Genomic DNA, 10,209 nt, shown 5'->3' with positions numbered 1-10,209 from the left:
TGTGAAAATTGGACTGCTAAATGCAGAAGAATGAAACTCGACCATTCTCTAACGCCATACACAAAGAGAAACTCAAAATGGAGCAAAGATCTCAATGTGAGACAGGAGTCCATCAAAATCCTAGAGGAGAACGTAGGCAATACCTTCTTTGACATCGGCCACAGCAACTTCTTTCAAGATATGTCTCCCAAAGCTAGTGAAACAAAAACAAAAGTGAACTTTTGGAATTTCATCAAGATAAAAAGCTTTTGCAGAGTAAAGGGAAAAGTCAGCAAATGAAGGAGGCAACCCATGGAATGGGAGAAGATATTTGGAAATGACACTACAGATAAAGGGCTGATATACAAGATCTATAAAGAACTTCTCAAACTCTACACCCAAAAAACAAATAATTCATCAAAAAATGGGCAGAAGTCATGAACAGACACTTCACCAAAGAAGATATACAAATGGCCAACAGACACATGAAAAAATGTTCATCATCATTAACCATCAGGGAAATTCAAATCCAAACCACACTGAGATACCATCTTACACCAGTTAGAATGGCAAAAATTGACAAGGCAAGAAAGAGCAAATGTTAGAGAGGTTGTGGGGAAAGGGGAACCCTCTTACACTGTTGGTTGGAATGCAAGTTGGTACAGCCACTTTGGAAAACAGTGCGGAGGTTCCTGTTATCCACACTGTTAATCCAAAAAATTAAAAATAGAGCTACCCTATGACCCAGGAATTGTACCACCGGGCATTTACCCCAAATACACAGATGTAGTGAAAAGAACGGCCATATGCACCCCAATGTTCATAGCAGCAATGTCCACAATAGCCTAATTGTGGAAAGAGCCGAGATGCCCTTCAACAGATGAATGGTTAATGAAGATGTGGTCCATATATACAATGGAATATTACTCAGCCATCAGAAAGGATGAATACCCAAGTTTTACATCAACATGGATGGGACTGGAGGATATTATGCTAAGTGAAATAAGTCAAGCAGGGTTAGTCAATTATTATATGGTTTCACTTATTTGTGAAACATAAGGAATAGCATGGAGGACATTAGGAGAAGGAAGGGAAAAATGAAGGGGGGAAATCAGAGGGAGCGATGAACCATGAGAGACTATGGACTCTGAGAAACAAACTGAGGGTTTTAGAGGGGAGGATGTGGGGGGAGGGGTTAGCCCGGTGATGGGTACTGAGGAGGGTACATACTGCATGGAGCATTGGGTGTTATACAAAAACAATGAATCATGGATCACTACATAAAAAACTAATGATGTATTGTATGGTGACTATCATAACAATAAAATAAAATAAAATTTAAAATAAATTAAAAAAATAAATTCAATGAAATCAATCCATAAACATATAAATTGATTTAGAAGTAAATGTAAACTCAAATAAATTAAATATTCTTAAAACACTAAAAAATATAGGAAGATACACAAATGCTTTCCAAGTGAACATGAGTTGTGAAATCTTTGGTAAATAATATTCGTTTGATATTGTTGCTTTAATAAAAACAACCTGTCCTCTGAATTATGAGCATTACCTATAATGTCAGCATACATTTTTGTTCTACCTCAGTTTCCCAGCAACATCAGGTTTAAAATAGAAAACAGAGGCATGCCTGGGTGTTTCAGTCAGTTAAGCATCTGCCTTCGGCTCAGGTCATGATCCCAGTGTCCTGGGATCAAGTCCCACATCGGGATCCGTCCTCAGCAGGGATGCATCTTCTTCCTCTACTTAACACTCCCTCTGCTTGTGCTTTCTCTCTCTGAGAAAATAAATAAATAAAATCTTTAAAAATAAATAAATAGGGGCCCCTGGGTGGCTCAGTCGGTTAAGCGTCTGCCTTCGGCTCAGGTCATGGTCCCAGGGTCCTGGGATCGAGCCCCACATCGGGCTCCCTGCTCCGCGGGGAGCCTGCTTCTCCCTCTCCCCCCCACCCCGGCTTGTGTTCCCTCTCTCGCTGTCTCTCTCTCTCTCTCTGTCAAATAAATAAAAAAAAAAAAAAAAAAAAAAATCTTAAAAAAATAAAAATAAATAAATAAAATAAAATAAAATAGAAAACATAATGAGATGATGGGCTAGCTGATTGGTGTTATAATACGTCTGTCTAAATATTGTTTCTGGGGGAAGGAAAGATGGCGGAGGAGTAGGGGACCCTATTTCAACTGGTCTCTGTAATTGAGCTGGATATCTACCAGACCACTCTGAGCACCCACGAAATCAGCCTGAGACTTAAGAAGATCGGGATCTCTACAAACAGAATATCACAGGCGGTTGGTTTCGAGGTACCAAGCACGGAGCTGTGATTCCGCCTGCAGATATCAGAGGATAAATGGCAGCGGGAGGGAGCCTGTCCATGGGGATCCTACACCACCGATGAGCGACAGCCTCGCACGCTGGCGATGAGGCACAGACTCACAGACCAGTAGTGGCGGGGAAAGGACTTTAGGGCAGCTCCCGGGGCAGAAACCCAGAGCGGCCGGGTCGCGTGTGAACTTGGAAGCAGCTGGTGGTTTTAGAAGCAAAAAGGGCAGAGATGTGCCCCAACCTGGAGGCAGGACTGGGAGTGCTGCAGAGGGGCACACAACCCAGGACGCTGCAGTTTATAGCAGCACAGACAGAAACGGAGACAGTGTGGCCTGGAGAGCTCACTGAAGGACAGACTGCGATCTCTCTGAGGCAGAGGGCTGGAAACGATCTCTTCTGCTCTGACTCACAGAAGAGACACGGAAAGTCACTAGGGAAAGCCGCCAGAGAACAAAAGCTCCCAAAACTGATTCCCACTGAGCCCATCCCCCGCCACAAGGGTACAGGGCAACTCTGCCCAAACAGGGTTGCCTGAGTAACAGCGTGGCAAGCCCCTCCCCAACAAGACAGGCTGGGAAAACAAGAGGCCAGCAACCCTAAGGTCCCTAGAAAACAGGTGAATCTTGCTTGGGTTCTGGTCAATAATTTGGACTCTGTACATTCCCTTAACCATCCATCAACAGAATGACTGGGAGGAGGAACCCCCAAAATAGAAAAGACTCAGAGATTATGACTTATGCTGCAGACTTACAAATGGATGCAGATATAACCAAGATGTCAGAGATGGAATTCAGACTAGCAATTGTGAAGACAATGGCTAGAATGGAGAAATCAATTAATAGCAACATAGAGTCTCTAAGGACAGAAATGAAAGCTGAATTGGCAGAACTTAAAAATGCTTTCAATGAGATCCAATCCAATCTTGATAATCAAACAGCTAGGGTAACTGAGGCAGAAGAACGAATAAGTGACCTGGAAGACAATATAATAGACAAAAAGGGAAAAGAGGAGGCCAGGGAAAAACAACTCAGAATCCATGAAAACAGAATCAGAGAAATAAGTGACCCCATGAAGCTTTCCAATGATAGAATAATTGGAATCCCAGAGGGAATGGAGAGAGAGAGAGGACTAGAAGATGTACTTGAGCAAATCGTAGCTCAGAAATTCCCTAATCTGGGGAATTAAACAAACATTCGCATCCTAAAGGCAGAGAGGACCCTCCCAAGATCAAGGAAAATAGACCAACACCCCGGCATGTAATAGTAAAACTCGCAAATCTTAGAACCAAGGAAACCATCTTAAGGGCAGTTAGGGGGAAGAGACTCCTTATGTACAGAGGGAGGAACATCAGAATAACGTCAGACCTATCCACAGAGACCTGGCAAGCCAGAAAGGGCTTGTAAGACATATTCAGGGTACTAAATGAGAAGAACATGCGGCCAAGAATACTTTATCTGGCAAGGCTTTCATTTAGAATGCATGGAGAGATGCAGAGCTTCTACAACTGGCAGATACTGAAAGAATATGTGAGCACTAAGCCGGCCCTGCAAGAAATATTGAGGGGGGTTCTATAAAAGGAGAAAGACCCCAAGAGTGATATACAACAGAAATTTATAGGGACAATCTATAAAAACAACGTCTTCACAGGCAACATGATAACAATTCATATCTTTCAATAATCACTCTCAACGTGAATGGCCTAAACACTCCCATAAAACGGCACAGGGTTGCAGATTGGATAAAAAGACAGGACCCATCCATATGCTTCCTACAAGAGACTCACTTTGAATCTAAAGATATATCCAGACTGAAAGTGAAGGGATGGAGATCCATCCTCCATGCCAGCGGACCTCAAAAGAAAGCTGGGTTAGCAGTTCTTATATCAGACAAATTAGATTTTAAACTGAAGTCTGTAATTAGAGACACAGAAGAAAACTGTATCATTCTTAAAGGTCTATCCAACAAGGAGATCTAACAATTGTAAATATCTATGCCCCCAACATGGGAGCAGCCATCTACATAAGCCCACTGTTAACCAAAATAAAGAGTCATATTGATAACAATACGTTAATTGTAGGAGACCTCAATACTCCGCTCTCAGCAATGGACCGATCATCTAAGCAGAAAATCAACAAGGAAACAAGACCTTTGAATGATACACTAGACCAGATGAACCTCACAGATATATACAGAACATTCCACCCTAAAACAACAGAATACTCATTCTTCTTGAGTGCACATGGAACTTTTTCCAGAATAAACTACATACTGGGTCACAAATTAGGTCTCAACCGATACCAAAAGATTGAGATTATTTCCTGCATATTCTCAGAACACAATGCTTTAAACCTGGAACTCAATCACAAGAAAAAAATGGCAGAAATTCAAACACTTGGAAGCTAAAGACCACTATGCTCAAGAATGTTTGGGTCAACCAGGACATCAAATAGAACTTAAACAATTCATGGAAACCAATGAGAACGAAAACACATCGGTCCAAAACCTATGGGATACTGCAAAGGCGGTCCTAAGGGGGAAATACATAGCCATCCAAGCCTCACTCAAAAAAATAGAAAAATCCTGAATTCACCGACTAACTCTACGCCTTAAAGAACTAGATTAAAAGCAACAAACGATGCCTAAGCCACGCATCAGAAGAGAAATAATTAAGATTAGAGCAGAGATCAATGAATTAGAAACCAGAAACAGTAGATCAAATCAACGAAACTAGAAGTTGGTTCTTTGATAGAATTAATAATATCGATAAACCATTGGCCAGACTTATCCAAAAGGAAAGAGAAAGGACCCAAATTAATAAAATTATGAATGAAATGGGAGAGATCACGACTAACACCAAGGAATAGAAACAAATATTAGAAATTATTATCAACAACGATAGGGCAAGAAACTGAGTAATCTGGATGAAATGGAGGCCTTCCTGGAAACCTATAAGCTGCCAAGACTGAAACAGGAAGAAATTGACAACCTGAATAGGCCAATAACCAGTAACAAGATTGAAGTAGTGATCAAAAACCTCCCCCAAAAGAAGAGTCCTGGGTCTAACGGATTCCCTGGGGAATTCTACCAAATATTCATGGAAGAAATAATACTTATTTTCCTGAAGCTGTTTCAAAATTAGAAACAGAAGGAAAACTTCCAAACTCATTCTATGAGGCCAGCATTACCTTGATTCCCAAACCAGGCAAAGACCCCATCAAAAAGGAGAATTTCAGACCAATATCCCTGATGAATATGGATTCCAAAATTCTCAACAAAATCATAGCTAATAGGATCCAACTATACATTCAGAGGATCATCCACCACGATCAAGTGGGATTTATCCCCAGGATGCAAGCGTGGTTCAACATTTGAAAATCAATCAATGTCATAGAACACATTAATAAGAGGAGAGAGAAGATATGGTCCTCTCAATTGATGCAGAAAAAGCATTTGACAAAATACAACATCCTTTCCTGATTAAAACTCTTCAGAGTATAGGGATAGAGGGAACATTCCTCAAGTTCATAAAAGCCATCTATGAAAAACCCACAGCAAATATCATCTTCAATGGGGAAAAGATGAGAGCCTTTCCCTTAAGTTCAGGAACACGTCAAGGACGCCCACTCTCTCCACTATTGTTCAACATAGTACTAGAAGTCCTAGCAACAGCAATCAGACAACAAAAAGAAATAAAAGGTATTCAAATTGGAAAAGAAGAAGTGAAACTCTCTTTGTCTGCAAAAAGACATGATACTTTATGTGGAAAACCCAAAAAACTCTACCCCCAAATTACTAGAACTCATACAACAATTGAGTAATGTGGCAGGATACAAAATCAATGAACAGATATCAGTTGTTTCTTATACACTAACAACACAACTATAGAAAGAGAAATTAGAGAAACGATTCCATTTACAATAGCACCAAAAACCATAAGATACCTCAGAATAAACCTAACCAAAGAGGTAAAGGATCTATACTCTAGGAACTACAGAACAGTCATGAAAGAAATGGAAGAAGACACAAAAAGATGGAAAAATATTCCATGCTCATGGATCAGAAGAATAAACTTTGTTAAAATGTCTATGCTACCCAGAGCAATCTCTACCTTCAATGCCATCTCAATCAAAATTCCAATGACATTTTTCAAAGTGCTGGAACAAACAATCCTAAAATTTGTATAGAATCAGACAAGACCCTGAATCGCCATGGAAATGTTGAAGATGAAAAACAAAGCTGGAGGCATCACGTTGCCTGATTTCAAGCTATATTACAAAGCTGTGATCAGCAAGACAGCACGGTACTGGCACAAAAACAGACATATAGACCAATGAACAGAATAGAGAACCCATATATGGACCCTTAACTCCATGGTCAAATAATCTTCGACAAAGCAGGAAAAAATATGCAATGGAAAAAAGTCTCTTCAATAAATGGTGCTGGGCAAACTGGACAGCCACATGCAGAAGAAGGAAACTCGACCATTCTCTAACACCATTCACAAAGATAAACTCACAGTGGATGAAAGACCTCAATGTGACACAGGAATCCATCAAAGTCCCAGAGGAGAACATAGGCAGTAACCTCTTTGACATAGCCCACAGCAACTTCTTTCAAGAAAGGTCTCCAAAAGCTAGTGAAACAAAAGCAAAAATGAACTTTTGGGACTTCATCAATATAAAAAGCTTCTGCTTTTTCCTGTGGGTTGCCTCTATGTTTTGTTGACTGCTTCCTTTCCTTTCCTTTGTGATCAAAGCCTCCCCAGAATTCCCCAGGGAATCCATCAGACCCAGGACTCTTGTTTTTGGGGAGGTTTTTGATAAAACAAAACATAGAGGCAACCGACAGAATGGGAGAAGGTATTTGCAAATGACACTACAGATAAAGGGCTGGTATCTAATATCTATAAAGACCTTCTCAAACTCAACACCCAAAAAACAAATAATCAAGTCAAAAAGTGGGCAGAAGATATGAAAAGACACTTCTCTGAAGAAGACATACAAATGGCTAACAGACACATGAAAAAATGTTCATCATCTTTAGCTATCAGGGAAGTTCAAATTAAAACCACATTGAGATACCACCTTATATCAGTTAGAATGGCAAAAATGGACAGGGAAAGAAACAACAAATGTTGGAGAGGTTTTGGAGAAAGGGGAACCCTCTTACACTGTTGGTGAGAATGCAAGTTGGTAGAGCCACTTTGGAAAACAGTGTGGAGTTTCCTCAAAAATTTGAAAATAGAGTTACCCTATGACCCAGTAATTGCACTCCTGGCTATTTACCCCAAAGACACAGATGTATTGAAAAGAAGGGCCTTATGCACCCCAATGTTCATAGCAGAAATGTCTGGAATAGCCAAACTTTGGAAAGAGCCGAGCTACCCTTCAACAGACGAATGGATAAAGAAGATGTGGTCCATATATACAATGGACTATTACTCAGCTATCAGAAAGGATGAATACCCAACTTTTACATCAACATGGATGAGCCTATAGGAGATTATGCTAAGTGATATAAGTCCAGCAGAGAAAGTCAATTATCATATGGTTTCACTTATTTGTGGAACATAAGGAATAGCATGGAGGACATTAGGAGAAGGAAGGGAAAAATGAAGGGACGGAAATCGGAGGGAGAGATGAAGCATGATAGACTATGGACTCTGAGAAACAAACAGGGTTTTAGAGGGGAGGGGGGAGGGGGGATTGGTTAGCCCAGTGATTGGTATTAAGGAGGGTATGTACTGCATGGAGCACTGTGTGTGATACGAAAACAATGGATCGTGGATCACCACATCAATAACTAATGATGTATTGTATGGTGACTCACATAACATAATAAAATTAAAAAAATAAATAAAATCTTTAAAAAACAATCAAACAAACAAACAAACAAATAAATAAATACATATTCTTTCCAAAATCTTTTTGCTCATTTCCAACCTCAGTTATGCTACGTTAAGGAAATCATATTCATTCAGTGTTGGATTATTTCTACGTCAGATAAACTACTGAAACACTAATTACTGAACTAAAGGTAAGTTTTTATACTTATTTCATCATGTTTTATATAATATAGAGAAGCTAAACATATTTGTGTCTGTGCATAAACATTCATAATTGTACTACGCCCAGGATGTCACTGTGATGGCCATTTAGGAGACCTTTGCCTTTATCTGCTTGTGAAGATCAGTAATTAGACAGCTATTTATGAAGAAAACTACCTCCAGAGAGCACTAGATTCCACTTAAGAAAATTCAGCAACAGAGTGGGATTAAAAAACTTGAGAATGACCATAAAAAAAGGAGGAACACCTTCAGTTTTCCTGGACATCCTATTTCACAAGTCAGCATTGCTCATCACCAAGAAAGAACATACCAGGTAAAAGGAATTCTTCTAATGGGAAAAGGGAGAATGGAATGAATAACAGCTTCCCCAGTTTTTCTGGCCATTGCAAGAACCAGTTTTAGTTTCTTCCCACCCAGTGACTGGCAAAGCTGAGACATTCAGAGATGGTTAGGTAGTACAGACTACAAGTATCAGATTTGCAGCAAGAATAATCACAGTTTCTAGTGGCCTGTTCTTCAGAAGACCCCTTCAACTCCTTTGCCGCTAAAGAAACTAAAGGCCAGCACAACTTCTATAGATCTCCTGCAGATAACACCAGTTTTTGCCCCACAGGTATTCATGTTTGTGGACAGCAGCCACCTGAGTCTCTACTCAACATGTAACATGAAAACATTTGAAAATATACAACAAACTGGTAAAAGCAAGTATGTAGTCAGTTTCAGAGTACTCTAGTAATTTAATATGGTGGATTGTATTCACTTAAAACTAGTATGAAAGTTAATAAACAACAGTTTTGGGGGGATGAGTTAAGATGGAGAAGTAGGGGTTCTCTTGGTTTTCTTCAAACCTTGAACACAGTTGTATTGAGATCAGACCACTTTGAACACACAAGAAATCTACCTGAGGATTGAAAGAAGGATCTCAATAGTTGGAGGGAGAAAGCGTGGCAGCTGCAAGGTGTATGGAAGTGAATTGGAGAAAAGAGAAACTGGCATGCCATGGAGGGGAGGGAACTCTTTCCAGTGGAGTAGAAAAGGGAGAGAAAGAGAGCGGGGTTAAGAAAATGAAGCGTCAGGTTTGCACTAGAAGAAAACCTCTCCAGACCACAGACTGGGGAGCCAGAGGAACTGAGTGTAGCAGTTTTTTTGCAAAAAGCATGTGGAGCTCAATCTCTGAAGTTTTGGAAGTGCACACTTTTGCCAGAGTGGAACTATGGCGTGCACTCCTGGGGAGAAGGAGAGCACACAAAGTGGTGTAGGGATCTCCTGGGTCGCAAAGGGAGAGATTGTTTCCATGGAGTACATGTTAGAGGGTATATTGACTCTCCAAAGACAAAAGACCCTGCAGGTACTAGAAAATGACCTTTCATCAGCAGGGGGCAGAGGCATCAGCAGAAGGTGGATAACCTGGTCGTTGCTTTTCCAGGTGGCACACCATAGATTCCATGCACTGTGCAGGCATGGGACTGTTTTTTTGGGACAAAGGCACTAGTAAGAGCACAGCAAGGCTCAAATACAAAGAAGGGAGCAGATCTGCACAGTGCCCCTGCCTTTAAGATTTGGAGGTTTGAATCCAAGCCACGCACACCAAAGACAAAATGCAGGAAAGTTGTGGCACTGGGCATGCTCATGGCCCTTGTTCTCTGTGAGGGCTTCCTGAACAGCGGGTAGTGCGAGATACACTCTCCAGGGATGAGAGAGTGGGGTGTTGCCATTTTACCCTCACCACAAACAGTCAATTTCAGTGAGCAACACAGCAGGCCCCAGTAGAGGTGGGAGCCAGTTACATCAAACCCCGCACCCCTGTGCTTGGCAAGTACATTTTT

This window comes from Halichoerus grypus, chromosome X (assembly GCF_964656455.1).
Source record: "Halichoerus grypus chromosome X, mHalGry1.hap1.1, whole genome shotgun sequence".
NCBI lineage: Eukaryota > Metazoa > Chordata > Mammalia > Carnivora > Phocidae > Halichoerus > Halichoerus grypus.
This window is presented reverse-complemented; position numbering follows the sequence as displayed.